At 49.7% G+C, this 25,414-nt stretch overlaps 1 protein-coding gene across 1 annotated transcript in view; it reads right to left on the bottom strand.

The window, feature by feature from the left end:
• The window catches only part of LOC147737820 (uncharacterized), a 42,439-nt gene extending 18,544 nt beyond the window's left edge, over positions 1–23,895 (bottom strand). The window contains exons 1-2 of the mRNA XM_086945723.1: positions 23,839–23,895; positions 16,534–16,598 (exon numbers count right to left, since the gene is read on the bottom strand). The gene's annotated coding sequence lies outside the window, so the exon portion shown is untranslated. The remainder of the gene's footprint in view (positions 1–16,533; positions 16,599–23,838) is intronic.
• Between the last annotated feature and the right edge of the window lie 1,519 nt (positions 23,896–25,414).

The raw sequence follows: 25,414 nt of genomic DNA, 5'->3' as shown, positions 1-25,414 counted from the left end.
CTCCCTCTCCATGACCAGACAAGTCAACACGGTCTCCTCGTCGTGCTTCAACATCCTGCGCATGCTACGCAAGATCTTCCGGTGGATCCCCACCGAGACCAGGAAGACAGTCACCCAGGCCCTCGTCACCAGCCGTCTGGACTACGGCAACACCCTCTACGCCGGAACCACCGCCAAACTCCAGAAGAGACTCCAGCGGATCCAGAACGCCTCAGCACGACGCATCCTGGACATCCCCCGTCGCAGCCACATCTCCGGACACCTGAGGGATCTGCATTGGCTCCCGGTCAACAAGAGAATCACCTTCCGTCTCCTCACCCACGCACACAAAGCCCTACACAGCCAAGGCCCAGGATACCTCAACAGCCGCCTCAACTTCTGCGCTCCCAAACGCCAGCTTCGATCGACCAGCCACGCCCTCGCCGCCATCCCCCGCATCCGAAGAGCCACCACAGGAGGACGGTCCTTCTCCTACCTGGCCGCCAAGACTTGGAACTCCCTCCCGACCCACCTCCGCCTGACCCAGGACCACCTCGCCTTCAGGAAGCAACTCAAGACCTGGTTGTTCGAGCAGTAGCAGATCCCCCCCCCAGCGCCTTGAGACCCTCTGGGTAAGTAGTGCGCTATATAAATGCAATGATTGATTGATTGATTGATTGATTGATTGAGTGTGAGTGGATTATGATCACTGTGAGTGCAGGGTGAGCGGGTGAATGGTATGAGTGCATGGTGATCAGTGTGAGTGAATTGTGATTACGGTAAGTGTAGGGTGAGCGGGTGAATGGTGTGAGTGCATGGTGATCAGTGTGAGTGCAGGGTGAGCGGGTGAATGATGTGAGCGCATTGTGATCAGTGTGAGTGCATTGTGATCACTGTAGGTGCAGGGTGAGTGGGTGAATGTTGTGAGTGCATAGTGATCAGTGTGAGTGCACTGTGATCAGTGTGAGTGCAGGGTGAGCGGGTGAATGGTATGAGTGCATGGTGATTGGAGTGAGTGCAGGGTGAGCAGGTGAATGATGTGAGTGCATTGTGATCAGTGTGAGTGCATTGTGATCACTGTGGGTACAGGGTGAGTGGGTGAATGTTGTCAGTGCATGGCGATCAGTGTGAATGCACTGTGATCAGTGTGAGTGCATTGTGATCACTGTGAGTGCAGGGTGAGTGGATGAATGTTGTGAGTGCATGGCGATCAGTGTGAATGCACTGTGATCAGTGTGAGTGCATTGTGATCACTGTGAGTGCAGGGTGAGCGGGTGAATGGTGTGAGTGCATGGTGATTGGTGTAAGTGCAAGGTGATTGGTGTGAGTACATGGTGATCAGTGTGAGTGCATGGTGATCAGTGTGAGTGCATGGTGATCAGTGTGAGTGCATGGTGATCAGTGTGAGTGCAGGGTGAGCGGGTGAATAGTGTGAGTGCATTGTGATCAGTGTGAGTACATGGTGATCAGTGTGAGTGCATGGTGATCAGTGTGAGTGCAGGGTGAGGGGGTGAATAGTGTGAGTGCATTGTGATCAGTGTGAGTACATGGTGATCAGTGTGAGTGCATGGTGTTCAGTGTGAGTGCATTGTGATTAGTGTGAGTGCATTGTGATCGCTATGAGTGCATGGTGATCGCTATGAGTGCATGGTGATCAGTGTGAGTGCATTGTGATCGCTGGGAGTGCAGGGTGAACGTGAAAGTGAAGGCGAGAATGAGAAGTGAGTAGTCTGAAAGCAGGGTGCATTCCCAGAAACTTGAAGCATAGGGTTTCAGATATAAGTTAAACTATTGCTATAATGGCATTAATCAGGGTTCGAGGAAGAAATAAATAATGTGCTGATCCTGCAACAAACTTCCAGTCTAATGATTAGGGTTACCAGCTCATTATTTTGATGGCCCAGAAATAAGCAGACACCTACAGCTGTATTTTTTGCACTTATCTGTGAATACTTAGAACAGCAAATATAAATAGAAAGCACTTTTAATTGTGTTCTAGGGATGCCTCAATGATCCATGACTAAAAGTTAAAGAGAATAAAGACAGAAAAGTCACATAACTAATTAATACATACTTTTTTATTTATAACTCAATTTAGTGTCAAGAGCAGGTCTCTGCAGGATCTTTAAACAACACATAGCAGGCATGTTTCTTTTGGCAACCCAACTTTATATTTCTTTTCATTAAATGCATTCTTACACTACAGCAGTAAGTGTAAAAAGACAAATGTAAGGACTAGGCAGAGTGGGGGCCCAGGGGGTACTGGAACCATAAAAAAACTAAGCTTTGGTAATCAGTTAACAAAGGCATGTAATATTTGCTAATGGTCTTTAAAGACCTGTGAAAAACTCGGGCCGGAGGTAAGACACCAGACACTGCCCAGCCGAGGCCTCAGGAGCGCGAGCTGCACTGCAGCAGCCCGGGCCGAGACACAGGATGGGGGAGGAGGGGGGCTGAAGCCCAGGGCAGAAGTGACACTGAGAAGGCGCGACCCCCTTTGCATCGCTCTACGGCCCCCCTGGGGTTCGCGCCCCTGAGGTTGAAAGACCCCTGTCTAGTCCGTATTGCATGAAGCTGTGTGGTTCACACCCAAAAGAGGGCCCTCCACAAATTTCTGACATTTTCCTACACCCCCTGGACAGCCGTGGAAACACAGACCAACTACACGCTCTCAGGGATCACCCGTCCATCTGCCAGGATCAAGACTCAGATCTTTCAACCTTCTCTGTTACCGTCTTTGGAACGGCCCGTCTCTGAGATTCGTGGAAGCTCCACACTCAGTGAGCTCAGAGTTGCCTTGTAAAACCATCTCATGAGAGTGGAAGAAAATAACATTAAGTGACACACACTGCACAGACATGTAAATAACTCTATCATTATCATTTCATGAACCATTGTCCTACTGCTGATGTTTCGACATGGATGTTTTGTTGTCTATCACAGCAGCTTCTTTATTTAAAATCTTACTCACTACTGACCTATGTACTGTTTCTGGCCCTACGACATCTCTGGCAGGCATGTTGTGCTGTCTCTTGCTACATAAATAGGAAGTAGATTGCTACTGCAGGAAGAGTACAGTGTCCTTGCAGTCAAATGCACTTGATTGGGATAAAAGGTGTCATGTTTGTTAGAAAAGCTGCAACTATTAGAATAATAACACACCAAAAGCAGCGCATATAATGCAATATCACAGACCATGTACTAGAAAAACATGACGCGAACAATGCAATAACACAGTCCAGGCGTTAGGAGAATACAGCACAAACAATGCAATAACACTGGCCAGGCACTAGGTGAATCTGTCGCAAAAAATGCAATAACACTGGCCAGGCACTAGGTGAATCTGACGCAAACACTGCAATAACACCGGCCAGGCACTAGGTGAATCTGATGCAAACAATGCAATAACACTGGCCAGGCACTAGGAGAATCTCACAGGCCAGGCACTAGGATTGATGCAAACACTGCAATAACACAGGCCAAGAACTATGAGAATCTGAAAGAAACAATGCAATAACACAGGCCAGGCACTAGGAGAATCTGACGCAAACAATGCATTAACACAGAACAGGCACTATGAGAATATGATGCAAACAATGCAATAACAAGGGCCAAGAACTAAGAGAATCTGACACAAACAACGCAATAACACGGACCAGGCACATGGATTGACGCAAATAATGCGATCACACAGGCGAGGCACTAGGAGAATCTGATGCAAACAATGCAATAACACAGGCGAGGCAATAGGAGAATCTGGCACAAACAATGCAATAACACAGGCCTGGCGCTAGGAGAATCTGATGCAAACAACGCAATAACACGGACCAGGCACATGGATTGACGCAAATAATGCGATAACACAGGCCAGGCACAAGGAAAATCCGATGTAAACAATGCAATAACAGAGGCCAAACACTATGAGAATCTGATGCAATCAATGCAATAACAGAGGCCAGGCACTAGAAAAATCTGATGCAGGTGAGCATGTAATAGCTGGCGGGATCTAGTGTACTGTGTGGACAAGAGGGTGGGAGGGCAAAGACTAGCTTCATATGGACTGAAACATGGGCAAAATGAGCAATATTTTAAGGAAGTATTTACCATATAGTAAATCATGCAGAGTCAGTTTTTTTGTTTTTGGGCCAGGAGTGGGATATTACGTACCAAGGGGTGTCAGAGAGATTATAATCTTCCCTTCAAGGGTCATCTGCTTTACAAAGAATTTCAATACGAGGAGTGTCTCTAAAAAGCAGCAACGGGGCATGCAGTGAGAGGGGAGAATGCAGATTGTCACTAATGTTATGGAACAGCACACAACTTTAGAGGCTACTTAGATACAAGGGAGACACCTGAAATGGGCTCTGCAACTTACATGAATCCAGAACAGGAAAGCGCCTTTACACACAGACCAATCATCCTAGGAGGGGCCGAGGGGAGACATAACATCTAATCCTGGCTTTACCACTTTACCTAAAGATGCTTGTAGGAAATGGGACCCCCGGCCGGCCAGGGCTTGCGTCACAGCCAGTCAGAGACCGCCACCCCTATGTAAAAACAACCCCCTGCTCACCCATCTAGGAAACGCGGCGCGAGCAGTCAGGCCTATCTCGGAGGACATGTGTGAAGCATTTGCGCATGCACCCACCAACAACAACGTCCCGGGCCTCCCACAAAAGGAACTCCACACCAAATATATATATGCAAAGAATCTTTGTATTAGGAAGGACACATAGGAACATACACTTTACAATGTGCCAGGGGCACTGCAGGAGTTACAAGGGAAAAAGGGTACAGGGCCAAGGGGCCCCTGCCGGGTGTAGACATATCAACTGGGAACTTCCTAGCACTAGCAGTAGAACCCACTCTGACCAGGAATCACATACATGGGACATCGGGTATTCAGGGGAGAAGGGACAAGGTACATAACACGACAGAGGCCCCCATCAGCAGGACAGCACATGATAATTCTCCGCATCACATTGATATTGGTCAAGAGCATTCCCCAGGCCAGCTGGCCTTTCTGGGGCAAGGGCACCCCACAGTCTTGATGTCCAGGGCAGGCTGCTGGTAGCCTACACTCAACCTAAACGTGGCGGCTGCCCACGAAGTGCTGGGCAACCGTGGATGATGGGGACATCACGTAGGAGCCTCGCAGGCTCGAGAGGGCAAGGGACAATGGGGGAGCCCCTCGGGGCTCGGGTTACTGGGACCCGGGGTGGAGCCTCCTGGGCTCAGGAGGAAATGCGCCAAATGGGAGAGCCCCTCTGGGCTCGAGAAGCCAGGGGCCACGTGGGAGCCATCTCGGGGCTCTTAGGACAAAATAGTGGGCGGAGCCTGGCAGGCTCGTCTGAACAGCGGCCAAAGATGGAGCCTCTCGGGGCTCGGGACCAGATATGGGCAAGCGGGGTCCCCCTCGGGGGACCTGGCATCACTGGGGGCCCCACAGGCCCAAAGGTACATCAGACGGTCGTTGGAGGGGAGGGGCGGGCACCGACAATGTGCCCCGACGCCCCCTCCTCGTAGCTGCACTCACCGGGTCGGGTGGCGGCCGTTGGAGGGGAGCTCCTGCTCCATGGAACCCTCCAGGCGTGCGGGCGGCCTTTCCTTTTCTCCCCGGGCTCGCCTTCGCTCGGGGATCTCCCTCTCTCTTCGGGGGAAGCCTCGCTGCCGGCCAGGCGGGGACGCCCTCAGGGCCGGGCCAATCCCTGCGCGGCCCCGTGATGATGTCCCGGGAGTCCCGGCGGCCAGGACCAATCAGCGGACAGCAGTGCTCTCTTCAGGGCCGCCAATGGTAGCGCGGCCCTGGGTAGGAAGGCGGGAGCAGCGCCTCCCCGGCTAACTCTGGGCTGCGGCGGTGATCACGGGGAAGTGACGGGGGCCGGGCTCCCTCGATCATGTAGCGAGGGCGGGGGCAAGCGAGGTAGGCACTCGCTGGGGGCTCGGGCCCCCTCACACGAACGGCCAATTGCCGGGTGGCACCGGCTGGTGAAAGATAGCGCTCCCAGCGCTAGAAACCTCAATGAAGCGCCCCAAGGCGCTATGCCAGCAGGAGAGCGCTCCCGAGCGCTCGAAGCATAGATGAAGCGCCCAAGGCACTAGGACAGCAGGAAAGCGCTCCCAAGGGCTAGTGGCATAGAAAGCAGAGTCCATAGGAAGTCCAGGAAGTCCGTAGTTCAGGAGCAGAGCAGGGCCCAGGGAGGCACGCCCTTCCCTGAGCCCAAGCAGCAGCACGACCCTGGCAGGGTCCCAAGCAGGAAGAAGAGAGAGAGAAGAGGGCCCACCCTCCTTTTATACATGAGCGCCCTTTGTCTCCAAAGGGGCAGGCAGGGAGAGAACCAGCTAGAACTGGTTATAAGGAATTTCTTGTTACTGGCCAGGCTAGGGACACTGGACGCACCCCAGGGGGGTGGGTCCAGCCTGGTGGGGGAAGGCCCAGCCGGCTTCAGCCAATCATACGCCAGCACACCTACTGCACAAACGCACCAAGGTCTAGAAGTGGCACTTCCCTTCTAGTCACACACATGCCGCATACATCATCTTGTAGCATTCAACCTCACGAGCGCACACATACCAAACTCGACCCGGCACGCCCCACGCATCAGGGACTACCAGAGCCACATACATTCCCCATGCATCCCTATGGGAGGCAGGTCTCTCTCACCACACACACACTCAGAAGGGGAATCACCATTCCCAGGTCACATATAACAAGCACAAAACTTCAGGGGTGGACCTGCCAGACGGGCCAAGTCCAACACATGCCCCTCCCAGCCCAAACGCAGGGCAGACCAATCACTACTGTGATGGACTTCCCTGCTGCAGGGCGATAAAAAATGGACGCGGCCCGCACTGCCGGACACCCTCCAGTTCTACGCCCCATGGACCGATAGACATACACAGACTAAAAATAATAAAAATTAAAAAAAATTAAATTAAAAAAAATGAAGACATAGGCCCAACCAGGCTACCCACCTGGTACTCCTTAGTTGTCCATGACTAGGACCAGGCCCTAAGCCATCCAGATACCACTGGTCCCTGCTAATCCGAAGTGGGGGGCGGTACCCCTAGCCCACAATAGCCATTCTCCACTCCCGTTCTCAGTGTAGCCATGACTACCACTGTTCCTTCCACCTAGGGTCCGCACCCTCAGGCTTGCCAGAGGTCACGGGCAAGAATGCCCCACCCTACCTCTACTTCTGAGGTTCCGCGTTCTCCCAGGAGAAACACCCTCAGAACACACTTTCCTGCCAGTCTTGGAACTTCCTCCCTCCACTGGTCTTCCACCTGGGAACTAAGCGTTCAGCTCTCCCCAAGGCAAGCCGCGGCCGAGCCAGCAGGTCTTCCTTGTCCGGGATACAACTTAACATAAATTCAACAAAAATGAGCCGCGGCAGCGCCAGCAGGTCTCAGTGTTCAGCTCTCCCCAAGGCAAGCCGCGGCAGCGCCAGCAGGTCTTCCTTGTCCGGGATACAACTTAACATAAATTCAACAAGATGAGCTGCGGCAGCGCCAGCAGGTCTCAGTGTTCAGCTCTCCCCAAGGCAAGCCGCGGCAGCGCCAGCAGGTCTTCCTTGTCCAGGATACAACTTAACATAAATTCAACAAGATGAGCCGCGGCAGCGCCAGCAGGTCTCAAGGTTCAGCTCTCCCCAAGGCAAGCCGCGGCAGCGCCAGCAGGTCTTCCTTGTCCGGGATACAACCTAACCCAAATTCAACAAGATGAGCCGTGGCAGCGCCAGCAGGTCTCAGTGTTCAGCTCTCCCCAAGGCAAGCCGCTGCAGCGCCAGCAGGTCTTCCTTGTCCGGGATACAACTTAACATAAATTCAGCCAGGGCGACACCTGACGCCTAAAACACATTCAGCGGGGTACGGAACACATGATGCGTCAAACACATTTAGCGGGGAAAAGGGGGGGGACACCTGGCGCATCAAACACATTCAGCGGTGTACGGAACACATGATGCATCCAACACATTCAGCGGGGTAGGGAAGGACACTATTATCGTTGATTCAGCAAGCTCCCCATCCCAGAGAACTTACACTCCATTACTCAGCACACCTCAACATTCATCCACACACCGTCCCCTAGACTGGTAAGACAGTTTTCCACCGCCCCTGATTCCTCAACCTGACCCTTGTGGCACAGGTACCATTACTCTAAGGAAGGGACAAGGACCATACACACTTGAACACAATTACGCAACTACTACTGGATCCCACCCTTCTGGTGAATCCAGAAAACCATATTGTACTAAGGAGATTATTTACCCTCCCAAGCTAGGGACACCTAACTCACAGTGTATACACACACATTTTTCCACAGAGCGGACATTTAAGTAACCTTTAAAAACTTTCCACAGAACGGGGATTTCTATTAATCTAAAACATTTCCACAGAACAGACATTTTTAGCAACCTGACCTGACCCCATGTGGCACAGGTACCATTACTCTAGGGAAAGGACAAGGACCATACACATTTGAACACAATTACGCAGCCACCACTGGATCCCACCCTTCTGGTGAATCCAGAAAACCATATTGTACTAGGGAGACGATTTACCCTCCCAAGCTAGGGACACCTAACCAGAACACATTTTTCACAGAACGGACATTTAAAGAACCTTTTAAAAACAATAATCTCCTTTCTTTGCGACCATTCACAATGCAGAGTTTTGTAGGGAGGCCAGTTATCGTTGTGGTACTGCGCAAAAACAAGTCCGGATCCCACCGCTGCCACCAGTGTAGGAAATGGGACCCCCGGCCGGCCAGGGCTTGCGCCACAGCCAGTCAGAGACCACCACCCCTATGTAAAAACAACCCCCTGCTCACCCATCTAGGTAACGCGGCGCGAGCAGTCAGGCCTATCTCGGAGGACATGTGTGAAGCATTTGCGCATGCACCCACCAACAACAACATCCCGGGCCTCCCACAAAAGGAACTCCACACCAAATATATATATGCAAAGAATCTTTGTATTAGGAAGGACACATAGGAACATACACTTTACAATGTGCCAGGGGCACTGCAGGAGTTACAAGGGAAAAAGGGTACAGGGCAGGGCCAAGGGGCCCCTGCCGGGTGTAGACATATCAACTGGGAACTTCCTAGCACTAGCAGTAGAACCCACTCTGACCAGGAATCACATACATGGGACATCGGGTATTCAGGGGAGAAGGGACAAGGTACATAACACGACAGAGTCCCCCATCAGCAGGACAACACATGATAATTCTCCGCATCACATTGATATTGGTCAAGAGCATTCCCCAGGCCAGCTGGCCTTTCTGGGACAAGGGCACCCCACAGTCTCGATGTCCAGGGCAGGCTGCTGGCAGCCTACACTCAACCTAAACGTGGTGGCTGCCCACGAAGTGCTGGGCAACCGTGGATGATGGGGACATCACGTAGGAGCCTCGCAGGCTCAAGAGGGCAAGGGACAATGGGGGAGCCCCTCGGGGCTCGGGTTACTGGGACCCGGGGTGGAGCCTCCCGGGCTCAGGAGGAAATGCGCCAAATGGGAGGGCCCCTCTGGGCTCGAGAAGCCAGGGGCCACGTGGGAGCCATCTCGGGGCTCTTAGGACAAAATAGTGGGCGGAGCCTGGCAGGCTCGTCTGAACAGCGGCCAAAGATGGAGCCTCTCGGGGCTCGGGACCAGATATGGGCAAGCGGGGTCCCCCTCGGGGGACCCGGCATCACTGGGGGCCCCACAGGCCCAAATGCACATCAGACGGTCGTTGGAGGGGAGGGGCGGGCACCGACAATGTGCCCCGACGCCCCCTCCTCGTAGCTGCCCTCACCGGGTCAGGTGGCGGCCGTTGGAGGGGAGCTCCTGCTCCATGGAACCCTCCAGGCGTGCGGGCGGCCTTTCCTTTTCTCCCCGGGCTCGCCTTCGCTCGGGGATCTCCCTCTCTCCTCGGGGGAAGCCTCGCTGCCGGCCAGGCGGGGATGCCCTCAGGGCCGGGCCAATCCCTGCGCGGCCCCGCGATGACGTCCCGGGAGTCCCGGCGGCCAGGACCAATCAGCGGACAGCAGTGCTCTCTCCAGGGCCGCCAATGGTAGCGCGGCCCTGGGTAGGAAGGTGGGAGCAGCGCCTCCCCGGCTAACTCCGGGCTGCAGCGGTGATCACGGGGGAAGTGACGGGGGCCGGGCTCCCTCGATCATGTAGCGAGGGCGGAGGCAAGCGAGGTAGGCACTCGCTGGGGGCTCGGGCCCCCTCACACGAACGGCCAATTGCCGGGTGGCACCGGCTGGTGAAAGATAGCGCTCCCAGCGCTAGAAACCTCAATGAAGCGCCCCAAGGCGCTAGGCCAGCAGGAGAGCGCTCCCGAGCTCTCGAAGCATAGATGAAGCGCCCAAGGCGCTAGGACAGCAGGAAAGCGCTCCCAAGGGCTAGTGGCATAGAAAGCAGAGTCCATAGGAAGTCCAGGAAGTCCGTAGTTCAGGAGCAGAGCAGGGCCCAGGAAGGCACGCCCTTCCCTGAGCCCAAGCAGCAGCACGACCCTGGCAGGGTCCCAAGCAGGAAGAAGAAGAGAGAGAGAAGAGGGCCCACCCTCCTTTTATACATGGGCTCCCTTTGTCTCAAAAAGGGGCAGGCAGGGAGAGAACCAGCTAGAACTGGTTATAAGGAATTTCTTGTTACTGGCCAGGCTAGGGACACTGGACGCACCCCAGGGGGGTGGGGCCAGCCTGGTGGGGGAAGGCCCAGCCGGCTTCAGCCAATCATACGCCAGCACACCTACTGCACAAACGCACCAAGGTCTAGAAGTGGCACTTCCCTTCTAGTCACACACATGCCGCATACATCATCTTGTAGCATTCAACCTCACGAGCGCACACATACCAAACTCGACCCGGCACGCCCCACGCATCAGGGACTACCAGAGCCACATACATTCCCCATGCATCCCTATGGGAGGCAGGTCTCTCTCACCACACACACACTCAGAAGGGGAATCACCATTCCCAGGTCACATATAACAAGCACAAAACTTCAGGGGTGGACCTGCCAGACGGGCCAAGTCCAACAATGCTGGAAATAAACACCAAATGTTACTTCTCAACAGGGCCACTATACAGGTTCTTATTCTGGGATTGTAGTCCCTCGGCCTCTCCCTCACAATCTCCACCACCCCACGTGTGGTTTATTGCACTAGGAAACTGTGCAACCAGGAGACTCTGTGTTTAACCCTGACCTACAATTTGTGAAATAGTGCGCTTCAGGAATCACTAAGTAAATGTATGCCTCTCCCCCCATTTATGTCCAAGATCGGGTATTTACAACCATCCTAAAGCTGTGCTTTTAAAAATGGGCGCAGACTGTGGTGATGCGTCTTTAACTAAAGATTCCTTCCAGCGGCTCCTGGAATGTTGTTGTTGATGCATCGCCAGGAGTGTTGTTGATGCGTTGCCAGGAGTGTTGTTGATGCGTTGCCAGGAGTGTACCCGACAGTTACGTTCCTGGTGCAGTTGGGTGAGTGGTGAATAAATCTTACCCTTAGCCTACCGATGACACAAGAGTTTGATTACCACATAGACATTGCTGGGGTGGGGGGTACAGAGAGCCCACTCTCATGGACTATTCACCAGAATGTAACATGGCGAAGTAATAACCTTTGGAAAAAGTAGTTCTGTGTTCATCAGACTTAAACTGTTTAGTACTAGGCAAATCCTCCTCTTTCTGTGCCTCTGTCCCCTTATCTGACAATGTATGTACCGAGAAGGAGGCTGGATGGAAGAAATAAACATGAAAGGCATCTTCCCAGCTCAAACCACCAGCATGGATTTCATGAACTCGTTCAGAACTGCTTAACTGCAGGTCTCCGCACTGCATATCAGCATCTCTAAAGGCGAACACTGACGAAGCAAAGGGAGGGGGAGAGCCCTATGATCCTCTAGAGCCTAGGCCGCTCACTAGAAAACGACAACGAAGGACAGGACTCTAACAGGATAAACCGATCCAACTCAAATATAAGGGCAACGTATTATTTATCGCCTTAATGGTGCAAAAGTCACTCTGGAATGAAATCAATACTATTCGAATAATCAATGTTCGATTTATAATAGAGGCATTGTTGTGCTGCAATAAAGGATATCAGCGGCAACAATAGCTATTCTCACAACAAAGTGTACGTATTTAAAGTTTGGTTTGCATATTTTACAAGAAGGGGATAAAGCGACAACTAATAGACAACATTATAAAGCTTACTAAATTGCCTTATAAAGGTTACTGGTACATTTAGAACCACACAAAGGTTAAGGAAAAGCAGAAGTATCAAGTTAGACAGTGTATCCGCAATGACGGACAATAACCCCTTATTAATAGTGAGCACATAACAACAGTCTCCAGGTAGGAGCGCCTAATTACAAAAGACCTGCTAATACCGTGAACGACTACAGTGATTATGACATTGGTCTATCAAAACATTTGAATTCTGCGTTTGTTCTTTTCATTAGGTGTTGATCCTGGAAGATATAGTCAGATGGGTTTCGGGCTTGTGCTTTATGCACGCTTCGGGAATTTGCAGAACGAATGTCACCCAAATATCGCACCATTTGAGGAGGCCATTGGGGTGAGAGTTGGTCGCTTAAAATGGAGCGCCATGATAAAAGAACTGTTCGAAGAAGCACTGGGGTTACCAGCTTCTCAAAAGGGCATGTCCTCTGTTTAGATAGCTGTCCAGAGGGCCAGAGACCTGGCTGGGGCCATCAATGTAAGCAATGGCCCGGAGCCGCCATGGCTAACTTGTAACTCCTGGGTCAGTTTGCTTGTTTGGTGGCTGCAAAGAATCGTAGCATGCTGATATGGTTGGGTTGCTAACACGATCCACAAACTGGCATGTGGACACTCACTTCGGGATCCTTGCTGCCTGGCAGCTCCTGCCACCCAACGAGCAGGACTTTTATAGCTGAGATGTGTGTGCCCAGCCAGGCTGTTCCAGTTGAGCAGGCTTCACCCAGTTGCACTAGATGAGTGCAGACAATGGAGCAGACCATCCGAGGGAGCGATAAACCTGGAGGTTCACGGTGACAAAGAGTAATTCTTTTTAAGATTACTGTGAGGGTGTTACCAGTACTTCTTTAATGCAGTATTTTCATGGAAACCTTAAAAAAGGTTAACGGGAGGAGCTACGACGGCAAGCAAGATGGCCGCTTGATCTCCCGGCTCCGCTGACCTCCGTCTTTCGCTCAATGATCCTGTCATCTATCCTGATTTCCCGCCCCATATCCGTGTGCGTGAACTACTCTGCTTCGGATGGAGCAATCCCTAGAATTTTCCGACATTGTGGAGTGGAGAAATGACGTGCTAAGATTTGAGGCCTAACCCAGCCTGGAAGCCGGGGTCTCGAGTGCTGATCTAGCCGGGCCCGAGTTGAACAACAACGGATTGGTGAGGGTGGCAGGGTCCGGTCCATGGAACTTATGACATCTTTCGGACTGCTTAGCTACTGATCGGCTGCCTGACGCTGTACCAGAGGTGGGGGGGGGGGCGAGCGACGCCCGAAGCAGTGTTTGGTGGGGGTCCCCGACCCGGTGGACTGGCGATCGTATTGCTGGTTCCGTGGAGTTGGAGACTTGGCGCGCACTAGCGCTTGTTTACGATCTGACCCTCACGGTCTATTCCGCTCCGGCTAATCTTACCCCGGGGAAGGCGCCTCTCAGTTGGGATAACGATGCCAGATGTCAGGCGAAAACTGGCGGAGCGGGCTGATTGCAGCCCGACACTGCGGTCAGTGCTGGCAGCCCTTGAGGAGCTTCGGCCGACTATGGAGGCCCAGGCCTGTAACCTGATGTCGGCAACGGATGGAATTGGCGGATTGAGACCGGACCCAGCCTTGCTGCCCGAGGCCCGGCGGCCAGTTCACTTTTCGATAACTACCTCGGCGGCGCATTTGGACCCGGTGCTTGGAGTTGTGCCTGCCCCCACAGAAGTGGACCGACTTGAATGTGCGGAGATAGGCGTTTTCACCATATGGTCGGAATCTCTGGTTACCCCTCTGGCGGAACATTTAACTGCTGTTCCTGAATTGGAGACTTTTGGTCGACAGGGTGAACTTTGTCGGACAGTATTGCACCCTCTCCCCAAGTGGACCATCAAGATGGCAGACGAGACGGAGCCTGGCCTTGGAGTAGGGGAGAGGCATCGTTGGAACCGATCGTCTGCTTTGGGTTTTGTCATCATTTATTCATCTATCAGACTATGTTTCGGTAACTTTTGTGTAACTTTGGATAAATTGATGATGGGGCTCTATTCGTCGGAGGGAATCAGCAAAATTGATCGACGGGGCCAAGGCTGAGACTATTGTCTGGGGATGTAAATTATGGTTCCACTGGTAACGGGATTGCTTCATTTGATTAACGGAGACCGGGGCAGGGTTCATAGTTTCCTCCGGTACACATTTATTGTGTTCTGTTTGATTGTGTCAGTTTAGTGGGGGATTCTCCGTTAAGACGGAGGGGAGAGACCGGGATTGTTTATGATATAGCCCTCCTCCACTTTTCCTTTTAGGTGGGGGTTTAGTCCCTTCTTTCTTTCCCTTGTTTCTTCCTATATTTCGGGTTCCGTTTTGGGGCGACAGGCACGCTGCTAGGGGGGTAGGCCCTAGTCATCTGCAGGGGTGCAGGGTGGGGGGTTGGGGGAGGGGACTTTTGTTTTTCTGTTTGTTTCTATGGCCTTTTTTCTCTTTCTTATCCTTTCTCGCTTTTTCTTTCGTTTCCTTCTTTTTCGGGTCAGTGTAGTGGTTCTGTTCTTCTGTCAACAGCTGACTTTCTATCTGTGCCTATACGTTTCGCGGTATGTTAGTATTACTGGGCGGGTGCTTATCCGGTGCGAACGGTGTTTCTTTGCTTGTTTATCCCGAATTGTATGCTTTTGCGCCACTGTCTCAAGTGAGATAGAGTTAATTGTGAACTTCCTATTTTCCTGCCCGCCCACTATGCGCTTTCGTGATATTGTATGGCACCTGATCCTTCTATATTATATTATAAAATGGAACCTTGAATATCCTGTTATTCGCATTGTATGTTCAACGACCAGTGTTAATTGACGTAGTGATGCATTCGCCCTCCAAGAGGCTGAGTTTGGTCCTAACTAACTGACTTGCTATGATGGTACTGATTAGCGGCCGGCCCTGGTGGTTGTAGGCCCTTATTTGTAACTGGTTGAAATATCAATAAAGGTTTTCAAACAAAAAAAAAAGGTTAACACTAGCTACAGTCTGATTGCGGTTACTAAACATGTAATATCTGATAGCACAGTAAGAATTTACACTTTTTCTCTTTTTACAAATTATGCTCGACTGATCTTATACTCTGTACAGCCCATCCTATAATTTGTGTAGCCTATTTTATATTTTGTTTAATTCTTGCTGTCTGTCACCGGCAGACGTCACAGCACTGTAAAAATATACAAGTCACTATTCCCTAGTGTACCAACCAGGATTCAAATTAGCGACCCTCCAGTTTGAGACAAAGACATCAGAAATTATAACACTAAGCCCAGTGCCCCAGGCGATCTGAATGGCGTCTGAGTTGAGCCCATTTATGTAAACGCAGGCCATAGGCTGTGTGCCCAGCAGCTACATGAGTGATCTCAAACTCCCTGACATACCAAGCCGCCTAAACGTCTCGATCACAAAAGGCTACTCCAGGGAGTCAAACGCCTTATCGGCATCAGCTGACTTCATGTTTGGGTTTACCTAATGCAGCACTGCGAATACCGTCTGTAGATAAACCGCTGTGGATTTATGTGGGACAAATCACCAACTGTACAGGGGAGACTATTTTCTCTAGTAGGAGGGATAGCCGAGTCGCATCACCTCAGGCAGGAATTTATTATCACTATTACGCAGTGGCAGAGGGCGATTAGATGTATACTTACAGGGTCTTTCCCAGGCTTAGGGGGCACTGATATGACTGCATCACTTATAGACGCCAGCGACACACCGCCCTTCAATGCCTCAGCATAGACCTCCTGGATAGGCCGCACCTCGACTGCACCCCCGGCCCAGGACAGGCCTCAACTCCTCTGCACTCCCTGAACAGGTCTCACCTCCTCAGCACAGTACAGGCCTCACCTCTGCTGCATCCCCTGGACAGGTGTCAGGGTGCAGGAAAAAGGAATCAAAGCTCTTCTTTGTCTCGCAGTATCTGCCATTGAACCAGCATTGCAAAGATCACCCGCTCGCAAAAGGTCGCAGGTGATTATAGCACGGACCCGGGCCTTCTCCACTGTACTACCAACAGGGAGGACCACGGTGGAAGTTGCCGGTCTAGTCCTGAGTTCCTGGACATGGGCATGAGGTCTAGACCAGCTGTGAAGTGCGCCGGTTGATTTTAGAACCGAGGCACTTCACCAACGGATTTTCAGAGATTAGTCACGTTCTTTCTGTAGTCTAGTTTGATAGAAATAGTGCAATTTTGTGCCAGGCTTAGGCGCAGGTTAGAGCACTTCGGTGCGTCGGTTAGTTAGTTCGATAATTTAGAACTAGAGAGAAATACCAATTTAAAGTAAATAGGAAAAAAGAAATATAAAGAGAATAATTAATACTTACCCATTGAATACTTCAGCTCCTGATTTCTTCGTCACTTGGTTGAGAGCGGAGGCTCCAGAAGGTTTCTAAGGGAGAAGAAAGAAGAATTCAGAAGGTAAGAAAGTAAGGCAGAGAGTGAATGAACGAATGAGTGAAAAATAATAAATGAACTCACAGAGTTAAAGGGTGCTAAAATTTTGTTTATAATGCAGGTTACCAAAGAATAAAATACTTGTATTGAAGAATAGATGAGGAGTAAAAGCCACAGGCACTCTGGGTAAAGAAATAGAGAGAGAGAGAGAGAGAGAGAGAGAGAGAGAGAGAGAGAGAGAGAGAGAGAGAGAGAGAGAGAGAGAGAGAGAGAGAGTGTAAGAAAGTGGAGAAGGAATTGAAGGAAATTAGTAATGGTGCTTGAAGAGAGAGAGGGAGTAAAAAAGGCATAAAACGGAGTACGGCAGAAAGTAAGAAGTAGAGTGGAAGAGCCAGAAGGTCAGGCAGTCTCTTCTCTGTCCCATTCCCCTTTCCTCCGGCTGGGTTCGCACGGCCACTAGTTATCGCTTCAGTTGGTGGCTGGGCTGTGGGAAAACCAGTGGTGGAATTTGGAAAATCTCATTGTTCTGCTCCTGGGACTGTCGGCACTGTGAGTAACCACGACCCTTGACAGAGTGAAGTGCCCACGTCAATACTCACCGAGCAGAATGGCTAAAGGGATCAATTAAAAAAAATTAGGAAATATACTTAAAGAGATTCAACAAGAGTTGATAGGAGTCAGGGAGAAAAATAAGGTAATCAAATTTGTAATGAAGGCCCAAATTTTCTTAACTCAGTGCTCATTGTACTTCATGTGTCGGCCCACTGTCTTCCCAGATGCACAATCTCAGTTTGGCTTTCATCTTGTCGTATCTCAATGGAGATGCAGCTTTGTGGTCAATGCCCCTGGTCACCCAAGATTCACCCATTTTATATAACTTTGAGAGAATTCAAGAAAGAGTTTTTGCGAATTTTTGATCATCGGAAGGAGGCACAGGCTACGGATAATGAATTACTGGAGTTGAGGCATGGAAATCGAGAGCTTGTCACTTACCTGGCCCAATTTAACAAACTTGTTGTGGAAACTGAATGGCCGAAGGCCAAAAGGGCAGCCTTGTTCTATTGGTGTTTGAAAGATGACTTAAAGGATGCTTTGTCACAGATCCCAAATCGCCGATCGCAGAAGTACCAGCTTTGATTGATCTCGTTTAAGAGATAGACTATCGACAAACGGAAAGAAGGGGTGAAAGACGCCGCGACTTTCGGCCCAGTGTACCACGCTTTGACCGGGTCAGAGCAGAGGTTGTTAAATCTGGAGATAAATAACATGGAGTCGAACCTATGCAAATTGGAACTATTAGAGGCCCCCTTTCCAAAGAAGAGAAAGAAAAGCGTCGACAGAATAATCTATGGCTTTATCGTGGTATAAGTGGACATTTTGTAAAGGAATGTCCCAAGAAGCCAAAAATCTTCAAGAAGGAAAACTCTCTGCACCACCAGTAGAAGGAGTTGGGCTGGTGGTTGCTAACAAGGATACAACTTCAATTTCTCATCAAGTGGCTAATACTCTACAATCTTCCGCTCCACACCTCATTCTGACGATGACCCAAAGATTTCGAGACAGAGTTCTTTCAGGAATGGCCGTGATGCTGGACTCCGGTGCTACGGGGTAGGTTTGTCACCTTAAATATGCCTCGGAAATTGGTCTGAGGCATCACCTAAAAAGAGAAGTGAGGCAGTTAGGGCTGTTGAGGGTACAAATGTATCTTCCGGCCCAATAACCAGTCACACGGAAGTTGTGGAACTTGTCTCTGTCGAAGGTCAAAAGGAAGAGATTCAATTTAACTTGATCGATGCTCCGCAGTTTGGAATCATCCTGGGTTTGACTTACTTAACTGAACACAACCCAACAATTAAATGGAGTGATCGAACCGTGAAGTTTAACTCAAGTTATTGTTTGGATTGGAGAATTGCTTCTGAGAAAAGCAAAAAGAGCAAGATCGAAATCCAGCAGCTTTATTATGCGAGCAAAAGATGATGGTGTGTGAGGTGCAAACTGTGAGTCTTCCAGTAGAATATCAAGAGTTTGCTGAAGTTTTCAGTGAATTGGATTCAAAGAAGTTGCCCTCACATCGGTCGTATGACTGCAAAATTCGATTTGGAACCTGGATCTAACCTTCCTTATAGCCAAATGTATGCGCTTACTGAAGCTGAATACCGGCATCTTAAAGATTACATTCAGAAATACTTAGAAAACGGGTTCATTCGACCATCACAGTCCCCCGTTTCTTCACCGTTATTTTTCGTTCCGAAACGTGACGGAGATCTGAAAATGTGTATAGATTATTGTGCCTTGAACAAGATTACAATAAAGAATCGTTATCCTCTTCCCATGATTTCAGTTCTTCTTGATCAACTAAAAGATGCCAAAATCTTCATGAAGTTAGATTTACAGGGAGTGTGCCATTTAATTTGAGTGAGAAGTGGAGACGAATGGAGAACAGCATTCAGAACAAAGTATGGATTATATGAGTACCAAGTGATGCCCTACAGTTTGAGCAACGCTCCTGCAGCGTTCCAGTACTTCATTAATGATGTCCTGAAGGAGTTCATTGATCAATGCGCGATTGTTTACATCAAAAACACTTTGATTTATTCCTCATCAGAAGAAGATTGGCAACAGGTCAAAAGAGATTTGCATTGCCTGAATGAAGCGTTCTTAAATCGGCCTCCTCCAACCTCAGTGAATGAAATACAGAGCTTCCTCGGGTTTGCAAATTTCTATCGCAGATTCATTCGAGAATTTTCCCCGAAGGTACCTCCAATTACTAAATTGCTATGGAAAGGAGTACCTTTTTAATAGTCGGCCGAGGCAGAAGATGCTTTCCAGTTCTTAAAGAAGAGTTTTTCCACTGCGCCAATTCTGCTGCATGCGTATCCTACCCAACCGTTTTACTGATGCTTCTGAACAGGCCATCGGAGGGGTACTTTTACAGAGACACTAAGAGACCGAACAGTTGCATCCGGTGGCATATTACTCTAGAAAATTGCAACCAGCGGAAATAACTGATACTATTTCAGATAAAGAACTCCTCGCTTTCAAAGATGCCTTCCAAGAATGGCGACATTACCTTCTGAGAGCAAAACATGTGGTGCATATGCTCTCCCTATTATAAATTAATGTATTAATCAGTGGTTCCATGTTTGGCTTTTTGGTTTACTTATCAGACCCTAGTCTAGTGCACTAAGTGTGCCCAGGGCGTGTAAATCCAAATGCTGCTGGTGGGCTTGCAGCACTGGTTGTGCCACCCACAGAAGCAGCCATGTAAAATGTGTCTAAGGTCTGCCATTGCAGAGCCTGTGTGCTGGTACTGTCATGCTGACTGGGCAAGTGCACCCACTTGCCAGTCCCTAAACCTTCCCTTTTCTTCAGATCAGACACCCCTAAGGTAGGCAGGGTGCATTGTAAGTGTAAGGTAGGACAATCCCTGATATGTGTGGCATGTCCTAATAGTGAATTACAGCCATTTTCGTTTTTCACTATTGCAAGGCTACCTGTTCTCCATAGGCCAGAATGGGCTGTTAGACTTGTTACATTTTATAATCCTAACAGACCCCGAGAACATGGTGGAAAATGGAGTTTAGTAATAGTATGCCTGAACTCAGAATAATAAAACACATCTTTTAGTGAAGGTTATTTTAATATTCTGTGTTTGCAAATACCACTTTTAGAAAGTAGGTATTTGCTTGTCTAACTATTCAAACCTGCCTCTGCTAGTTTGTGTATTCCTTTGTCTGGTTTTGTGAGTGACAGGGCGGGGGGCTTCCAAGAGACAGGATGAGTCACCCAGTGGTGAATAGAGAGATCTGGATCTAGATGGGAGAGAGGAATTGCACCTGAACTCTGAAAAGGCTGTGCCTGCCTTCCACAATGCTGGCTCCATCGCCTTGTGGGGCGTCTGAAGTGCATGCCCTGCACTGTGAAAGGAAAGGAGAAGTCTGGTAAACAGAGTGCTTCAGAACTGGTTTGGATTGGGCAAATGCCCCTCTCTACTCAGAGAACAAAGGATTTTGGGGTATAAATATTGGGACCCTGATCCCATGGAATTAGATCACTTTGGACTACAAGAAGAAACCTTTACTGAAGAGAGGAAGCTGAAGAAACCGAGGAGAGACTATTCCCAAGCTGAAGTGCTGCTTGGGGGATTGGCCTGCAGTGGTTGCCTGACTGCCAAAGGAAGGAGAAAGGAACTTTGTGTACTTTGCTTTCAACTTGTGAAGAATCTCCAAGGGCTTGGAAAAGAGCTAGCCTCCTGCTGAAGTCTCAGGGACAACAGACTTCAACCCCCAGCTCCCCAGAGTTTTTGTGGAAGTGCCTGCTGCTGTTTCGGGCCTTCTGAGGAACTGCGTGTCGCAAGGAGCTGGAAGCGCGACTCATCGAGAAGAAGCGTGTCGCCGTCACTGTGCCTGCCATCGCAACTCCAAAGGAGGGTGTCACCGCTGGAACTCTCGCATTGCACCGCATCGGAGAGAAGCGTGCTGAAACGAAGAGGAATCGTGTCGCCGTTGCTGCTGCCGTCGCAACTCTGAAGGAGGGTGTCGCCGCTGTAGTTGATGCACTGCAACGCATCAGGAGAAGAATCTCGCAACGAGGTCGGAGCGTGTTGCCGTTGCTGTGCCTGCCGTCGCAACTCTGAAGGAGGGTGTCGCCACTGGAACAGTTGCATTGTACCGCATCGACCAAGAGCACCTCGCATCCCCCGAGAAGCCCGCCGCCATCGGAGCTGCTGCCGTCGCATCTTGGATTTCGCCGCTGTAGTTGTCGCATCGTGAGGAAGCTCCACGCATTGTGGAAGAAGAGCGTCGCCGCTGGAGCTGCTGCCGTCGCATCTTGGATGTCGCCGCTGTAGTCTACGCATGGAATCGAGAACTTCTCGCATCCCCGAGAAGCGTGCTTCATCTGGAAGATCTTCATGTCTTTATTTCTTTGCACCTGAACTTTGTCACATTTCCCATCACTGCGACATTGCTTGTCGTGGAAGCGCAACGCAACCTAAGGTACTTGACGCAGAGTGTCGCATCTAAGAACTGAACTGAACTAAGCTTAAATCTACCATCTTAAAGTAATCATAGTGTGTAGTTTTGTCGTTTATGGTCTTGTAGTAACTCTATATAAAGTCTACTTATTATTTATATAAAACCTGTGTGGTGTCCATTTGTAGTGTTGTCACTGGGTTACCGTATGTGGTCACAACAACTTAACTTACAACGCCTCTGAAATAAGTCTTGACTGCTCGTGCCAAGCTACCTAAAGGGTGAGCAGAGGTTATTTTAGGAGTGTAATCCCCTTGTCCTGACTAAAGGAGAGGGTCCCTGCTTGTCACAAGTACCTACCTGTGCCAACCAGAGACCCCCAGATCTAACAGAGATTAAAAGATAGTTCCTGAAACTAAGATCATTGGAACCACTAGTGAGAAAACTCTCGTAGACAAGGTCAATGAAGCCTTAACTTCTGAAGAAATGCAGACCTGGGCAGAGAAGGAGTCAACTCGAGAAATTGTTGATGGATTACCGTTTCATTCCAAGGCCTTGTACTTACCAATCAAAGAACTTCAACAACAAGCATTGATCGACTGTCATGACAGTCCATTGGCTTGTCAACCTGGAATCCATCAAACCAGGAGTTGTTAAGGAGACAGTTTTGGGGGCCAGGGTTGTCCAAAGATGTTCGAGTTTATGTGGAAGGCTGTGAGATTTGTGCAATGGGAAAGACAGATAAGCTGGCTCCTCAGGGTTTATTGAGACCTTTGCCTACCCCACCATTTCCCTGGCACACTGTGACTATGGATTTGATTGTTGAATTGCCTTCTAGTCAGGGATTCAGTTCAGTATTGGTCATAGAAGACGCCTTCTCAAAAATGGAGCATTTTGTTGCCCTGAAAGGGAAGTCATCTGCAAAACAAATATTCACACAATTCAATCAAAGTGTTATTAAGATACATGGCATTCCAAAGGTTTTGGTCACAGATCATGGATCTCAATTTCTATCCCATTTTTGGAAGGCTTACACAAGGGGTTTGGGAATTGAGACACGTTATTCAACGAGTTTTAATCCACAAACAGATGGTCAATCTGAAAGGGCCAATCAAGAGTTAGAAAAGTATCTCATACTGTTTCTCTTGGATCAAGAGGGAGAGTGGCCTGATCTTCTTTGGACCGCAGAGTTTGCACATAATAATGCTAAGAATGCCAATACTGGTTTTTCCCTTTTCTACATGAATTATGGAAGGCATCCAAATTCCTCTGCAGCACAAAACTTTGTACAGCATCTTAGCAAGGTACACGAGTCTGCCACCAAGAACTTAATGAAAGCTAAGGAACGCTACAAGCAAAGTGCAGATAAAAAAAGAAGACCTGAACTAGATTTGAGTACAGGGGACAGGGTTTGAATAAGCACAAGAAACCTAAAGCTTAAAGGAAATAGAAAGTTTCAAACCCGATTTATAGGTCCATTTCTTGTGGAGCAAGTAGCGAATCCAATGACTTTCAAACTAAAACTACCAACACAGCTAAAAAAACACCCAGTGTTCCATGTTTCACATCTTAAAAAGGTTTCACCCCATTTGAAAGAATTGAGAAACAGAGAACCTATTTTAGTGGAAGGACAAGAAGAATTAGAAGTTAAAACAATCCTAGTTTCAAAGTCCATTCGAGGGAAAATCTTCTATCTTGTAGACTGGAAGGGTTTTGGCCCAGAGGATAGGTCGTGGGTGGAACAATCAGATGTTCATGCTCCCTGATTAACTAAGATTTTTCACTTGTAAAATCCTCACAAACCTCAGCCCGGAGGCTTAACCTTGCGAGGGGGTACTGTCAGGGTGCAGGAAAAAGGAATCAAAGCTCTTCTTTGTCCCGCAATATCTGCCATTGAACCAGCATTGTAAAGATCACCCGCTCGTAAAAGGTCACGCGTGATTATACTGTGGAACCGGGTATTCTCCCCTGTACTACCAACAGGGAGGACCGCGGTGGAAGTTGCCGGTCTAATCCTGTTGTCCTGGACACGGGCGTGAGGTCTAGACCAGCTGTGAAGTGCGCCGGTTGATTTTAGAACCACGCACTTACCAACGGATTTTCTGTAGTCTAGTTAGATAGAAATAGTGCAGTTTTGTGCCAGGCTTAGGCGCAGGTTAGAGCGCTTCGGTGCGTCGCTTAGTTTGGTAATTTAGAACTAAAGAGGAATACCAATCTAAAGTAAATAGAAAAAAATATGTAAAGAGAAGAATTAATACTTACCCATTGAATACTTCAGTTCCTGATTTCTTCGTTGCTTGGTTGAGGGCAGAGCCTCCAGAAGGTTCCTAAGGGAGAAGTAACAAGAATTCAGAAGATAATAAAGTAAGGCAGAGAGTGAAAGAATGAAAGAGTGAAAAACAATAAAATAACTCACAGAGTTAAAGGGTGCTAAAATGTTGTTTATAATGCAGGTTACCAAAGAATAAAATACTTATATTGAAGAATAGAAGAGGAGCAAAAGCCATAGGCACTCTGGGTAAGGAAATAGAGAGAGAGAGAGAGAGAGAGAGAGAGTAAGAAAGTGGGGAAGGAATTGAAGTAAATTAGTAATGGTGTGCTTTTCTTTTACAGCAATTTCTACTCATGCTTAAAGATAGAGAGGGAGTAAGAAAGGCAAAAAAACGGAGTATAGCAGAAAGTAAGAAGAAGAGTGGAAGAGCCCGAAGGTCAGGCAATCTCTTCTCTATCCCATTACCCTTTTCCCCGGCTAGGTTCGCACAGCCACTCGTTAACTCTTCAGTTGGTGGCCGTGGGAAAACCAGTGGTGGAATTTGAAAAATCTCATTGTTCTGCTCCTGGGAGTGTCTGCACTGTCAGTAAACAAAACCCTTGACAACAGGCCTCGCCTCCTCTGGACAGGCCTAACTTCCTCGGCAACACCTTGGACAGGCTCACCTCCTCATGCACAGCTCCTCTTCTCCCCAGGACAGGCCTCACCTCCTCTGCACACCAGGACAGGCCTCACCAAATCTAGACACCCTGGAGAGGCCTAACCTCGTCTGCACCCCATGGATAGGCCTCACCTCCCCAGCTCCCGCTGGAGAGGCATCTTCTCTGCACCCGTCAGGATAGACCTCACATCCTCTGCACCCCTGGACAGGCCTCTCCTCCTCTCTATCTAAGGACAGGCCTTACCTCCTGTGCACCCCCTAGACAGGTCTCACCTCATCTGCCCCCAGGACAGGCCTCCCCTCCTCTGCTACCCATGGACAGGCCTCACCTGATCTGCTCCTCCTGGACAGGCCTCACCTCCTCACCTCCCCCTGGACAGAACTCACCTCCTCTGCACCCCCTGGATAGGTCTCACCTCCCCAGTTCCCGCTGGAGAGGCGTCTTCTCTGCACCCCTCAGGACATACCTCACATCCTCTGCACACCTGGAGAGGCCTCCCCTCCTCTGTACCCCAGGACAGGCCTCACCTCCTCTGCTATCCATGGACAGGCCTCACATCCTCTGGACCCCTGGACAGGCCTCATCTCCTCTGCACCCCTAGACAGGCCTCACCTCCTCTGCAGCCCTGAACAGGCCTCACCTCCTCCGCACCCCTGGACTGGCCTCACCTCCTCTGCACCCCTGGACAGGCCTCTCCTCCTGTGCACCCCTAGACAGGCTTCACCTGCTCTGCACCCGTAAACAGGCTTCACCTGCTCTGCACCCCTGGTCAGGCCTCGCTTCCTCTGCACCCCTGGACAGGCATCACCTCCTCTGCCCCCCTGAACAGGCCTCTCCTCCTCTGCACCCTGGACATGCCTCTTCTCCTCTGCACCCCTGGACAGACCTCACCTCTTCTGGACCC

This window comes from Lissotriton vulgaris, chromosome 1_1 (assembly GCF_964263255.1).
Source record: "Lissotriton vulgaris chromosome 1_1, aLisVul1.2, whole genome shotgun sequence".
NCBI classification, from domain to species: domain Eukaryota; kingdom Metazoa; phylum Chordata; class Amphibia; order Caudata; family Salamandridae; genus Lissotriton; species Lissotriton vulgaris.
The sequence above is the reverse complement of the archived record's forward strand: the minus strand, read 5'-3'. Positions and strand labels throughout refer to the sequence as shown.